Genomic DNA, 15,733 nt, shown 5'->3' on the forward strand with positions numbered 1-15,733 from the left:
CTCCTTAATGCAACAGAGCTACAGTAAGTCAGCACTTCTTAAGGCCTCTTGAATTTCACACAGATTTAAGTTCTTTCTTCCAAGGATACTGTGTGCTCGTGTTGGTGTCATTTTTTTAATTCCTCATAAATAAAGAACTCCACGAATCTGGTTCAAGTGCTGCATACGTGGGCAGCTTTCCTATTTACTTTACGAATTCCACGCTGTTAGCGTTGATGTCATTTACATGATCTGTCTGGCATGCGGAGACAATGAAAAAAAAAATCTATCTCCACTCTGCCTTCGTTAGTGGATTCTTAAACGTTAAGTCATATTGGTCTTTTAAAATTTCGCTCATTTCATTTTTCATCGTCATTGTGTTAACGTTCAGTTCTACAGGTAGTTCTTAACCTGGCTTTTGAAATGTGGTGAAATATTTAGGATTTCTTGCAATATCCTGGATGTTTTTTTTACTCCCTTTGTTTGGTACGACAATTTAAGTTTTTGCTCTAACTCGGTGATCTCTCGGCTCACACAATCTTTCCTTCATTGTGATGAAATTCACATTTTTAAACAGTTCAGTAGCCCCCATTTTTCTTTTGCTCATTCTTATATTTTTTTCTATATTTGTTATTCTTTCAGATTTCTTCAGTGGTACATAGTTTACACAGACCTTGTGTGCTTCTGTATTTAGCGTTACACAGCACTAGAAATGGTTCATTACGAGTGTCCATGACTGTTACCTAGCACTGGTGATGGTTAAGAGTGCTCATGACTGTTACCCAGCACTGGTGATGGTTAATGTAACCATGACTTACCCAGCACTGGTGATGGTTAAAAGTGCTCATGACTGTTACCCAGCACTGGTGATGGTTAAGAGTGCTCATGACTGTTACCTAGCACTGGTGATGGTTAAGAGTGCTCATGACTGTTACCTAGCACTGGTGATGGTTAAGAGTGCTCATGACTGTTACCTAGCACTGGTGATGGTTAAGAGTGCTCATGACTGTTACCCAGCACTGGTGATGGTTAATGTAACCATGACTTACCCAGCACTGGTGATGGTTAATGTGTCCATGACTGTTACCCAGCACTGGTGATGGTTAACGTGTCCATGACTGTTACCCAGCACTGGTGATGGTTAACGTGTCCATGACTGTTACCCAGCACTGGTGATGGTTAACGTGTCCATGACTGTTACCCAGCACTGGTGATGGTTAACGTGTCCATGACTGTTACCTAGCACTGGTGATGGTTAAGAGTGCTCATGACTGTTACCCAGCACTGGTGATGGTTAATGTAACCATGACTTACCCAGCACTGGTGATGGTTAATGTGTCCATGACTGTTACCCAGCACTGGTGATGGTTAACGTGTCCATGACTGTTACCCAGCACCGGTGATGGTTAACGTGTCCATGACTGTTACCCAGCACTGGTGATGGTTAACGTGTCCATGACTGTTACCCAGCACTGGTGATGGTTAACGTGTCCATGACTGTTACCTAGCACTGGTGATGGTTAAGAGTGCTCATGACTGTTACCCAGCACTGGTGATGGTTAATGTAACCATGACTTACCCAGCACTGGTGATGGTTAATGTGTCCATGACTGTTACCCAGCACTGGTGATGGTTAATGTGTCCATGACTGTTACCCAGCACTGGTGATGGTTAACGTGTCCATGACTGTTACCCAGCACTGGTGATGGTTAAGAGTGTCCATGACTGTTACCCAGCACTGGTGATGGTTAAGAGTGTCCATGACTGTTACCCAGCACTGGTGATGGTTAACGTGTCCATGACTGTTACCCAGCACTGGTGATGGTTAAGAGTGTCCATGACTGTTACCCAGCACTGGTGATGGTTAAGAGTGTCCATGACTGTTACCCAGCACTGGTGATGGTTAATGTAACCATGACTTACCCAGCACCGGTGATGGTTAACGTGTCCATGAGTGTTACCCAGCACTGGTGATGGTTAAGAGTGTCCATGACTGTTGCCCAGCACTGGTGATGGTTAAGAGTGTCCATGACTGTTACCCAGCACTGGTGATGGTTAACGTGTCCATGACTGTTACCCAGCACTGGTGATGGTTAACGTGTCCATGACTGTTGCCCAGCACTGGTGATGGTTAAGAGTGTCCATGACTGTTGCCCAGGGATTGTCTGGCAAACTCTGCTAATTCTGTTCCAGTCAGTTCTCTGACTGTTAAGGTTAAATTACTGTTATGCATGTTTGTACTTCTATGATGTTATGATCAGAATATATGGTACTTGTGATTGTCTCTGATTAGCTCCTCGTTCTTCGCGATGATAAAATCCAGTGTGTCTGGAGTTTATCTGGAGAGAGTTCTGTCAGCATAGTTGCTGATCCCTGTATTCCCAGTATTATATAGCATAGCATATTAGTATCATCCCTGTGCTTTAGACACGAGATCCCTCGTAGGCCTTTGGCTTTGTGTGACGTCATAGGGATACACATGGGCAGTGATCCCTCTGTCCCGTCCTCACTCGGCGGCAGACCTACAAGGCGTGAACAGGCTAGGCACCGGGCTCCATCTCTCATCTCAGTCTGACAATACACCTACCATCCTACAAGTGTGTCTACCTTATCCTACGATATCTCCATTCAAGAACCCCTTACGATAAATGGTGACAGCGGAGGGCCTGTAATTCTGACGATTACAGCGATTTCTGGAGATAAAGTTGTCGACCAGCAAGACGGCCATTTCGTGTTACCAGTAGGCCTACCGAGGTTCACCCCATCCAGCTACCTCAAGCCAGCTACTCTACCAGCTTCTACATTATTCACTGGTCAGTCTCTTTGTATTAGTGGTTATCTGCTTTTGCATTACTCCCGAGGGGTTGACCCGAGTTTGCAAAATAAGCCAGCTTCCAGTCTGTGGTGGGGGAGTCAGTACACCCGAGCCCAGTCCAGCCTAGCCTACTCCATCCAATTATTTTGCCTGCCAAGCCAGCTTCCACCCCTGCTGTGCTCCTCGTGTGAAGTTATCAAGCCATTCTGTGTGAAGGGTTAAGATAAGCCAGCTAGCAACTAACCCAGGTGTCTTACCCCAGTACTCAAGCAAGCCACATGACTAGCCTTCATCGCTTGTGATTCTAGTTCCAAGCATTCTGAGTGCTCCTTGTCATCCTTGTGGTGTTGTAGTATTTCGTGGGTTTCTTCTAAGCCAGCCGGCTTAGAATTATCTTCGCGGCAGTGTGGGTTTTCTCAGTGAGGCTTACGACGTTCAACCCATAAGCCCAGCCACTCACGATCACGTGTGTCGCACCATTGCCGGTCTCAGACGCCTCGCTCAGCCATTACCCACAAACCCAACTACAGTCGGCCATTACAACTCACCTACCTCATCAGTGTTTTGGTGCACTGCTAAGGGTTGTAGCACCATATTTTAAGGACCACATAGGGGGTCAAGAGCTAGAGAGTGGCGCGCCATCTTTAAAAGCCTCCTGTGTGTTGTCTCTCGCCGATTTAAGCGCAATTCTACGATCATCTGTGCAGAGGACAGCAGCAAGACGATATAAACAATCCATCAATCTCATTTTTTTCAAGTGTTACAGCTATAATATTTTTTTTTTAGAGACATTTGCGAGTGTTGAGACATTTCTTTTGTGTTCCCAGTGAATTTTTCTCTTAGTGACATTCAGTGACTCTTGATCAGACTCAGTGTTTATCATGTACTGATTGCATTCATTTCTTTTAATCTCCTTAATTCAGTGTTAATTTTCGTGCATTATTTTATATCTGTTGTGTTGTGTATCTTTTTATACACTTGAAGTAAGTACTGAGTGTTTTTCCTTTGTTGTGTGTGCAACATATGAGCAATATAGAACTTGTGTTTAAACTTCAGAATTCCAGTGAATTAATTCAGTAATTTTTCACCTCATATTCTGCATCACAACTCAGTGTTGTCTGTTATTTTTTTTCTTCCCAGCATTTGTGTAATTTTATTATTTTTGTTCCCTGTGTGTTGAACATTCTTGTGTTCATATTCCTTTATTCAGCCAGTGTTTAATTTGTCTTATTTCCACAGACAATAGTGCCATTTTTTAAGTCCAAGCAAGAAATAAATCACTTTTACAAAATTTTTCACAAATCAAGTTTCATTGCAAGAAAATTCTAGTACTGTGTTTATGTTGATGTTTTGTGTTCTGCATCACTGTAAGTGTTGTATTCCTTTTTGTTGTGTGTTTTAGCACCTATTATTTTTCATATTTTATTGAACAAATTCACTCTTAGTGCAATTTTTTTTAAGTTCTCCTTTTAAAGTAAATTGTTCTTTTGCTTGTTGTTTAAGTGCAGTTAAGAGTTAGTGTTCATTCCTTGATATATTTCTTTTCTTGTGTGTTATAATTTTTATTATTGCACATAGACTCATTTTGCAATAATTCTTGTGCAAATATTGTGTTGCTATTAAAGTTTTTCTTGCAGAAAATTTTATGCAGTGTTGTGCAATACAGTTTATTACAGTGCAGTTTCTTATGCTCTGTTCTGTGCATAGTATTTTATTCTGTCTGTCATTTTAATTTTTATTTCAGTGAATTGTGTGTTTGTTTTAATTTTTGCACAAGTTTATTGAGTCTATTTTATTATTTTATTGTGTATTTTCCTTGTTGCATTGAAAGTAAAGACAACTCACTGTGCCATTTATTCAATTTAAAGTAAAAGTTGAGCAAATTAGATTTGAGCAAAGTAAAAGTTCTCTTGATTTTCAGTGTTTGTTAAATTGCATATTCTTCTTGTGTGAGTCCTTTGCTTACTGTGTAACTTGTCAATTTTTAATTACTTATGCAGAATAGTTAAGCATTTTTTTCCATTTAAGCTTATTGTGTCATTCTCTCCATTTTTCTTGACTTATGCCCTTCAGTATTTTCACTGAGAAGATGTCCCAGTCATTTTTGAATATTCACTTAGTGTATCATGCCAGTCAAAGTCAATATGAATCAGTCCACAGTACCAACATTCCCTTACTGACTGAAAGACAATACCTAGCCCTTGAGCAATGTGTTTGTTCTCACAGCTTGTATCTGAGATTTGTTAAAGTGCTGCGAAATGTGAAGTTCAGATTAAGTTCTTATAGATCCGTGAATTACTTATTAACGTAGCCGAGCGGTCAGGCACTAGTAATTCTGTCATTCCCGTCTGTGTTCCACCTATACCTTCAGACTTGCAGGATAGTGTTCCGTTGCCTCAAGTGTCCGGGGACACTCAGACTGCCTTGAGTGCACAGCCTATCCCTGCAATGACTGCTAGTTCGAGTAGTAGTTTCTCCACAGGGGATGCCTTGTCAGAAAACGATTACTTGCAACTAGTAATGCCATCTCTTGTTGATGTGACATGCTGTCTGCAGAAAGACGTCTCTGTTACAGCTAGTGTTCTCACTAGAGTGTCTGTTGTTGTTCCTAATGTTCCAGATGGTGATCCCATCCTAGTTGACAGTAATCAGTGCATTGTACGAAGTTATTTCTCGAGTAACTTTCACATGTTAACGTTTGTAAGTGTAGTTTCTTTATAGCTGATACCTCGTGTCACTGTGTGCGACTCAGATTGAATATCAGCATTGTTCACCGTGTTCATTTCTTTCTCCTGTGCTTGCAGTTGAGATAGTAGATTCGTTCTCCCTTGCTCATATTGCCTGTTATAGCGTTAATTTTTTCAACCGGGGGGAGTCATCCACTCCACCGAGTTTGTTCATTCCTCCAGTAAGGAAGAACTGTTACCTTTATTCCAGAACAAACAGCCTACTGGAAGGTTAGCCAGATGGACCTTGACTATCCAAGAGTTCAATCCCACTTTTGAACATTTACCTGGCAAGTCAAATGTAGTCGCAGATGCTTTATCGCGACACGTTAGTGTAGTTACTGCAGATCCTCCATTTACTGTCGAGGATGTCAAAACTGCACAAAGAATAGATCCCATGTGGTCTGGTGTGATTCGATTCCTTCTCCAGGAAGATCCCATTCTTACTGTAAAGCCACCAGCACCCATTAGTGACTTTGTAATGAGTCAGGAATTACTGTATCGAACAGCCGAGTTGGGTACTCCAAGCAGAAGAGTTTACCAGTTAGTAATTCCACAGTCACTAGTGAACGTAGCTCTACAGCTAGTTCATGATGCACCAGGTGTTGCACACCCTGGTATGGATCGTTCTGTGAAACAAGCCAGAATGAAATACTTTTGGCCACGTATGGCAACTGACATTTCCGAGTATGTTAAGAAATGTAGTGTCTGTATGCAGCATAAAGGAAATGTCAATGGTCCTAACCCAATCCAAGTGTACCCAACCACTAGCGAACCGTGGGAAAGAGTTGCCCTTGATTTGTTAACTAATTTTAAATGTTCCCTCCAAGGCAACAAACATCTGTGTGTTATGGTAGACCATTTCACCAGATATTGTGAGCTAGTTCCTATTGCAGATAAGACTGCAGAGACAGTAGCTAGAGCGTTTAAAGAACGCATTATCTGCAGGCATACCACCCCAAAGTCCTTAGTAACAGATAATGGAGGTGAATTCTGTAATGAGATTCTTGAAAATTTGTGTACTTTATACAAGATCTCTAAATCCACCATTGTTCCTCATCATCCTGCCAGCAATGGGTTAGCCGAAAGAACAAATAAGAAAGTACTTGATGTTCTGAGAGCCACTATCAACCCCAATAGTGAAACTTGGGATGAAGTTATACCAGATGTCCAGTGTGCCATAAATTCTGCTTACAATGCTTCCATAGGTGATACTCCACATTATGCATTGTATGGTGTAGACAAGCGTTTACCCTATGAGTTGTTATATTCTACTCCGAAACCTAATTACAACCCTGATGATTTCGTAGCAACTCGTACCAGCTTAGCTCAAAGTGTTTTTAGAAGAATCCGTGAAACACTTCATAAATCAACAGCAGAATTTACAAGAGTCGCAAACACTCGAGCAAAGCCATCTAAAATCAAAGTAGGTTCGAGAGTTATGCTGATTAACTTTAACAAAACGTCTGCAATGCCAAAGCTTGATCAAAAGTTTGTCGGACCTTATCGAGTAGTTGAACATATCACTGGAAATAAGTATAAGGTTAGAGAAATTAGTACTGGCAAATACAAAGAATCGCATTTAGATCATATGAAATTAGTATGCGATGTTGAGGATATTGCTACCCAGACTAATGAGACAGACTCTGACAATCCTCCTGATCCTGTACTCTCTACCTCAGATACTCAGTCAGATACTCAACCTGAATGTCGTTACTCCTTGCGTACTCGACAAGTAATGAGAAACCCGCAAGTATCTTTTGTAGATATTCCTTCAGATCTCTCTCAGTCAAGGCATGTGTTAGCCATTGCAGAGGAATTCGACCCTCCCAGAGATGATAACCATTCTGCATACGTAAACCTTACCCTCGCAGAATTGGGTTTAAATGTACATAGTCTGTATAATTAGATGTCCGAGATGAATGAATTTGTCAATTGTGTGTTTTATTATTAGCTGATCAGTTTGTCAGAAATTTTCGTGTTCACGTTCCCTCCGTATTCTGAGAATTAACAGTCTAGATTTGTGTGCACCGAATCTGCCTTTCTGTTAAACACTTCTTGTATATAATTATTCTTCCTCAGAATCCGTAGAGTGCATGAATACAGATCGATCGATCAATTCCATCCATATTGTATAATGATTTGTTCTTATAGTTTGTAATGATTACGTTAACACCCATTACGTCAAAATCATGTTGTACCATCCATTAGTTCTAAGTTATATATGAATTTGTTATTGTATAGAATCAGCCCAGATCCGCCTGCCTGTTCAGCCTATAGTATAGTAGTGTATGTCGGGACGACATACGTAACATGACCGAGCTGTCAGCATAGTTGCTGATCCCTGTATTCCCAGTATTATATAGCATAGCATATTAGTATCATCCCTGTGCTTTAGACACGAGATCCCTCGTAGGCCTTTGGCTTTGTGTGACGTCATAGGGATACACATGGGCAGTGATCCCTCTGTCCCGTCCTCACTCGGCGGCAGACCTACAAGGCGTGAACAGGCTAGGCACCGGGCTCCATCTCTCATCTCAGTCTGACAATACACCTACCATCCTACAAGTGTGTCTACCTTATCCTACGATATCTCCATTCAAGAACCCCTTACGATAGTTCCGGGGGTCAACGCCCCCGCGGCCCGGTCTGTGACCAGGCCTCCTTAGGTCAGTGTCCCAGGATGCGACCCACACCAGTCGACTAACACCCAGGTACCCATTTTACTGATGGGGAACATAGACAACAGGTGGAAAGAAACACGTCCAATGTTTCTACTCTGGCTGGGAATCGAACCCAGGCCCTCACCGTGTGAAGCGAGAGCGTTAACCACCAGGCTCATTTCTAGTGGGATCTGTTGTAATTTGGTTTAAAACAACTTCTGACGAGGAGTATATTTCATGTTGGATTTTCAAGATTTTTGAAACAGTGAGTACAAACAGGAAGCAATATACTCTTACCTTTGATGAGTTCCGAGAATCTTTCTACTCCCGGAGCCCGGCCATGGGCTAGGTCCGTCTGGTGTTTACCTGGTCAACCAGGCTGTTGGTACAGGTGGCCCGCTGCCCCACATATCCATCACAGCCTGGTTGATCTGGCACTTGAAGATGCTTGTCCAGTTTCCTCTTAAAGATGTCTTCTGGTGAGGCGTCTGTCTCGCGCTCACCAGATCAAGAATCAAACCTCCACAAATCTTGTGCTCAGTTAAATATATTTTAGCATCTGTCATTTCTCCTTGATGCTGGTGAGGGGCTCTTGATCCAAGGAACGGGACTTAACTTGCCCTTGCCTGGATCGAATCTGAATGCCTCACATTACACAGGCGCTATATGATTCCTACGGGTTTACCGCTTTCCCCTGATTAAAATATAACCACGTGACGTAATTCAAAGGCTTGCTGAACATTGGTGCAGGATACTTTCAAGAGTTTCCCCTCGTTTATTTTACAGCGTCAGTGGAACACTTACGGTTTGTTGGTAGCGCTGTGTGACTCTCTTGTGTTAAGCGCTAGCTGCAATAATAATAATAATAATAATAATAATAATAATAATAATAATAATAATAATAATAATAATAATAATAATAATTAGGGTTTATTACAATTTCGTATGTCTGGTACGAATGTTTTTCTTCTTTACATTCGTGATCTCACAATTTAAATTTTCTTTGCCCCGTTGTGACAGTTACTCGTTGTTAAGCAGTTCAACGACCCGTTTTCTTCTCAACATATTTCTATATTGTCCTGCTCTATATAACCGTTCTCTAAGCTTTTTCTGATTTACATACCGACATTGCCTTTTAATTCAACTTTTCGTGACTCTGTTACGGGTTTAGGGAGCTAACAACTGTTTCTCAGGGATTATTATTATTATTATTATTATTATTATTATTATTATTATTATTATTAAGTAGGCGCTATATCTGAAAGCGTCATACTGCGTTTCCCATAGAATACGATAGTTCTTTCTTTATTTTAACCCAGTTAACCATCTTATAAATTCAAGCTCTCCTCTCGTGTATCTGCTGAAGAGGATACCAGAAGAGAGTCGAAATATACAGATCAATTAATCTTCCGAGTTTCTGTAGTGATTAACTGAGCATTGACAAGTGTTCTATATAAACACTTTAATCACAGAAACCCATCTTGCGAGTTCCCCACAAACCATAACACGGGTGGGGTTTGAACCCGCGGTCAGAGAGTCTCAAAACTCCAGACCGTCGTGTTAGCCCACAAGTTATTATATGAAAATGTGGAGTTAAGTTTATGACTGCGAAGACCATCAAAGGCATTTTCACGTCTAGCTGGTTCTGTTATCTGGTGGTTCAATGCAAACTCTTCAACAAGTGTCCCACTTGCTCTCTCGATTGTTAAAAGCTCGCCAGGCACTATTTCTAGTACGATGCTATTATTCGCCAGCTTCCATTTCGCACTGGGAAGATTGAAATCTCGATGGCTTGGCTGGCAGCACAGTCAGCTCACATACTGAGTGTCAGTGGTTCAATCCCCGGCACGGGTGGAAACACAGGGCATGTTTCCTCACACCTGCTGCCCCTGGTCACCTAACACCTGGTTGTTAGCCGACTGTTGTAGGGTGTAGTATACCTGGGGGTGTAGTATACCTTAGGGCTAGACCAGGGGTTCCCAACCAGGGGTGCGAGACATCATTCCAGGGGGTGCGAGAAGCATCCGTCTTAATAACAGCAAATTGATTCATTTATTACTTATTAATATTCAATAATCATAGTAAAATTACAATTATCTATTTCCAAGACTTTGTGAAACTGCACTAACTGCTCATTCCATTTGCTACAACTTACTTATGTAAATCAGGATTTAGTACTCTTCTGTTAATTAAGACAAAATCTAGAAATCGTTTGAATGCACAGGCAGACATGCGTGTTGCTATCACCAACAGTTCCCCGTTTTGAAAAACTCTCAAGCAAGAAACAGCAACAAAAGAGTCATTGAATTAAAATGGTTTCGCAAACTTTTTGGAAGTCAGACTTTTGATTATATCTTGTACATATATAAAGTAACTATTTTTTGTACGGTATATTCAAATGTTAATCGGAGACATCCTTTCTTGTCCATATATTTGATTTTTTACATATTAACAAAATAAAATTCCTTTCTGAAGGTTTGAAATCTAGTTCTTGATTTGACTTTTTCGTATATATTTCAAGCAAGAGTTATTATTTTTGTAAGGTGTATTCAAATATCATTCTGTGATATGTTTCTTTTTTGTAAGTCTGATTTTTGTTCACATATTATATTAGAAAGTGAAATAAATATCTTCTTTCGATAAAATTTAGTATGATTCCACATCCTTCATCCTTTAACAAACTTTAAATTGTAGAGGGTGCGAGGTTAGAGCAAAAATTTTATAGGGGTGCGGGAGTAAGAGAAGGTTAGGAACCACTGGGCTAGACTTTGAAATGACCTGAGGTAGAACAGCAGCTCTTAGCTTGGTAGCTGAGGTAGGATAACAGCTCTATGCTTGTGAGCTGAGGTAGGATAACAGCTCTTAGCTTGTGAGCTGAGGTAGGATAACGGCTCTATGCTTGTGAGCTGAGGTAGGATAACAGCTCTTAGCTTGTGAGCTGAGGTAGGATAACAGCTCTTAGCTTGTGAGCTGAGGTAGGATAACAGCTCTTTGCTTGTGAGCTTAGGTAGGATAACAGCTCTTAGCTTGTAAGTGAGCTGAGGTAAAATAACAGCTCTTAGCTTGTGAGCTGAGGTAGGATAACAGCTCTTAGCTTGTGAGCTGAGGTAGGATAACAGCTCTTAGCTTGTGAGCTGAGGTAGGATAACAGCTCTTAGCTTGTGAGCTGAGGTAGGATAACAGCTCTTAGCTTGTGAGCTTAGGTAGGATAACAGCTCTTAGCTTGTAAGTGAGATGAGGTAAAATAACAGCTCTTAGTTTGTGAGCTGAGGTAGGACAACAACTCTTAGCTTGTGAGCTGAAATAGGATAACTCTTAGCTTGTGAGCTGAGGTAGAATAACAGTTCTTAGCTTGTGAGCTGAGGTAGGATAACAGTTCTTAGCTTGTGAGCTGAAATAGGATAACTCTTAGCTTGTGAGCTGAGGAAGGATAACAGTTCTTAGCTTGTGAGCTGAGGTAGGATAACAGCTCTTAGCTTGTGAGCTGACGTAGGATAACAGCTCTTAGCTTGTGAGCTGAGGTAGGATAACAGCTCTTAGCTTGTGAGCTGAGATAGGATAACAGCTCTTAGCTTGTGAGCTGAGATAGGATAACAGCTCTTAGCTTGTGAGCTGAGGTAGGATAACAGTTCTTAGCTTGTGAGCTGAGATAGGATAACAGCTCTTAGCTTGTGAACTGTAGGATAACAGGCCTAAGCTTGTGAGCTGAGGTAGGATAACAGTTCTTAGCTTGTGAGTTGATGTAGGATAACAGTTCTTAGCTTGTAAGCTGAGAAAGGATAACAGCTCTTAGCTTGTGAGCTGAGATAGGATAACAGCTCTTAGCTTGTGAGCTGAGATAGGATAACAGCTCTTAGCTTGTAAGCTGAGATAGGATAATAGCTCTTAGCTTGTGAGCTGAGGTAGGATAACAGTCCTTAGCTTGTGAGCTGAGGTAGGATAACAGCTCTTAGCTTGTAAGCGGGCTGAGGTAGGATAACAGCTCTTAGCTTGTGAGCTGAGATAGGATAACAGCTCTTAGCTTGTGAGCTGAGATAGAATAACAGCTCTAAGCTTGTGAGCTGATGTAGGATAACAGCTCTAAGCTTGTGAGCTGAGGTAGGATAACAGCTCTAAGCTTGTGAGCTGAGGTAGGATAACAGCTCTTAGCTTGTGAGCTGAGATAGAATAACAGCTCTAAGCTTGTGAGCTGAGGTAGAATAACAGCTCTAAGCTTGTGAGCTGAGGTAGGATGACAGTTCTTAGCTTGTAAGTGAGCTGAGATAGGATAACAGGTCTTAGCTTGTGAGCTGAGGTAGGATAACAGCTCTTAGCTTGTAAGGTGAGATAGGATAACAGCTCTTAGCTTGTGAGCTGAGATAGAATAACAGTTCTAAGCTTGTGAGCTGAGGTAGGATAACAGCTCTTAGCTTGTGAGCTGAGGTAGGATAACAGCTCTTAGCTTGTGAGCTGAGGTAGGATAACAGCTCTTACCTTGTGAGCTGAGGTAGGATAACAGCTCTTACCTTGTGAGCTGAGGTAGGAAAGCAGCTCTTAGCTTGTGAGCTGATGTAGGATAACAGCTCTTAGCTTGTAAGTGAGCTGAGATAGAATAACAGCTCTAAGCTTGTGAGCTGAGGTAGGATAACAGCTCTTAGCTTGTAAGTGAGCTGAGATAGAATAACAGCTCTAAGCTTGTGAGCTGAGGTAGGATAACAGCTCTTAGCTTGTAAGTGAGCTGAGATAGAATAACAGCTCTAAGCTTGTGAGCTGAGGTAGGATAACAGCTCTTAGCTTGTAAGTGAGCTGAGATAGAATAACAGCTCTAAGCTTGTGAGCTGAGGTAGGATAACAGCTCTTACCTTGTGAGCTGAGGTAGGATAACAGCTCTTAGCTTGTGAGCTGAGGTAGGATAACAGCTCTTAGCTTGTGAGCTGAGGTAGGATAACAGCTCTAAGCTTGTGAGCTGAGGTAGGATAACAGCTCTTAGCTTGTGAGCTGAGGTAGGATAACAGCTCTAAGCTTGTGAGCTGAGGTAGGATAACAGCTCTTAGCTTGTGAGCTGAGGTAGGATAACAGCTCTAAGCTTGTGAGCTGAGGTAGGATAACAGCTCTTAGCTTGTGAGCTGAGGTAGGATAACAGCTCTTAGCTTGTGAGCTGAGGTAGGATAACAGCTCTAAGCTTGTGAGCTGAGGTAGGATAACAGCTCTTAGCTTGTGAGCTGAGGTAGGATAACAGCTCTTAGCTTGTGAGCTGAGGTAGGATAACAGCTCTAAGCTTGTGAGCTGAGGTAGGATAACAGCTCTTAGCTTGTGAGCTGAGGTAGGATAACAGCTCTTAGCTTGTGAGCTGAGGTAGGATAACAGCTCTAAGCTTGTGAGCTGAGGTAGGATAACAGCTCTTAGCTTGTGAGCTGAGGTAGGATAACAGCTCTTAGCTTGTGAGCTGAGGTAGGATAACAGCTCTAAGCTTGTGAGCTGAGGTAGGATAACAGCTCTAAGCTTGTGAGCTGAGGTAGGATAACAGCTCTAAGCTTGTGAGCTGAGGTAGGACAACAGCTCTTAGCTTGTGAGCTGAGGTAGGATAACAGCTCTTAGCTTGTGAGCTGAGGTAGGATAACAGCTCTAAGCTTGTGAGCTGAGGTAGGATAACAGCTCTAAGCTTGTGAGCTGAGGTAGGATAACAGCTCTAAGCTTGTGAGCTGAGGTAGGATAACAGCTCTAAGCTTGTGAGCTGAGGTAGGATAACAGCTCTAAGCTTGTGAGCTGAGGTAGGATAACAGCTCTAAGCTTGTGAGCTGAGGTAGGATAACAGCTCTAAGCTTGTGAGCTGAGGTAGGATAACAGCTCTAAGCTTGTGAGCTGAGGTAGGATAACAGCTCTAAGCTTGTGAGCTGAGGTAGGATAACAGCTCTTAGCTTGTGAGCTGAGGTAGGATAACAGCTCTAAGCTTGTGAGCTGAGGTAGGATAACAGCTCTAAGCTTGTGAGCTGAGGTAGGATAACAGCTCTAAGCTTGTGAGCTGAGGTAGGATAACAGCTCTAAGCTTGTGAGCTGAGGTAGGATAACAGCTCTAAGCTTGTGAGCTGAGGTAGGATAACAGCTCTAAGCTTGTGAGCTGAGGTAGGATAACAGCTCTAAGCTTGTAAGCTGAGGTAGGATAACAGCTCTAAGCTTGTAAAATTTATGTGTAAAATAAAAAACGCTGGGTGCATGATTTCCAAGGTTTTTCAATGTATTTATTTTCCTGATCTGTTTGATGAACTCAGCTGTTACTGATGGTGCTTGGTGCTATACCTTTGATGAGTTCCGAGGGTTTTTCTACTCCTGGAGCCCGGCCTTGGGCCAGGCTCGTCTGGTGCTGTTGGTGGCCTGCTGCCCCACATATCCATCACAGCCTGGTTGATCTGGCACCTGGTGAAGATACTTGTCCAGTTTCCTCTTGAAGACTTCTACACTTATCCCAGCAGTGTTTCTCATGTCTTCTGGTACTCTTGTTTTGTTTTGTTTATTGTGTCGTTTCTTCATTCTTTCTACAACTTGTCACCACTTACCGTCATGTTCTTCACTACCCACTAGAAGACTTTGCTTATATTTTCTTGTAATTCTTCCGTGTCTTCTATCTAGATGATTTTCATGCTTATTTTAGTATCATACGCAAATGATACAAAACTGTGGGGAGTGTTGTGTGTCAGCTAAGAGGATAAAAAAAACAGTAGAGGCGCCAGAATCGTGACTTGGGGTACAGAGCGTTTTACTTTGCTAATAGAGGCTTTTGTTCTGTTTACTGCCACTCAGTTCTATCCATCATAAAGTAGAATATCCACTTGCCTACTTTCACAATTATACCTACTGCCCTCATTTTATGAACAATCGCCCATTATCACATTTGTCAAAAGCCTTTGTGAAATCCGTGTCCACCCCATCTGTGTTTTGGTTTTCTTCCAATGTCTCCGAAATTCTGTCATAGTGGTTTAGTAGCTGTGACAAGCACGATCTTTCCGTCCTAAATCCATGTTGGTGTGGGTTGTGCTGGCCAATAAAATTTGTATTTTGGTATCTTATCACCCTGTCCAAGATCATGATGTACGATGTAAGGGCTACTGGCCTGTAATGTTTGCCTAAATCTTCACTGCCTCCTTGATGCAAAGGATCTACGTTTCCACTCCTTAAGGTCTTTGGAATCTGTGTCTGCACTCTTTAAGGTCTTTGGAATCTGTGTCTGCACTCTTTAAGGTCTCTGGGAGCTATGGCTGCACTCCAGAACAGTGGTACCCCAAGTACAGTATTTTCCGGCATATAAGTCGCGCATTTTCCCTACAAAAAGTCTTGGAAAATCAGCGTGCGCCTTATATGCTGAAGGTCAGGGTCAATGGTAGGCTTTATGTTACGCTTTATCAGTTGTTTACTAACGTTACGTTACAACTGCTTGCAAACATTGTCTTATATGCTCGTGCGCCTTATATGCCGGAAAATCTTGTTGTGGTAGCATGCTACTAGGAACTATTTCTGATACAAAACTGTGATTTACCATCTTCCACTTAACATTTGGGAGGTTGAAACACCAGAGG

The 15,733-nt window shown here is 41.9% G+C and overlaps 1 protein-coding gene across 10 annotated transcripts in view; it reads right to left on the reverse strand.

The window, feature by feature from the left end:
* Nucleotides 1-15,733, reverse strand: part of LOC128699669 (serine-rich adhesin for platelets-like) — a 1,564,428-nt gene that overhangs the window by 647,910 nt on the left and 900,785 nt on the right. The gene's annotated exons all lie outside the window — the stretch shown is intronic.

Source organism: Cherax quadricarinatus, chromosome 67, assembly GCF_038502225.1.
Source record: "Cherax quadricarinatus isolate ZL_2023a chromosome 67, ASM3850222v1, whole genome shotgun sequence".
Taxonomy (NCBI): Eukaryota; Metazoa; Arthropoda; class Malacostraca; order Decapoda; family Parastacidae; genus Cherax; species Cherax quadricarinatus.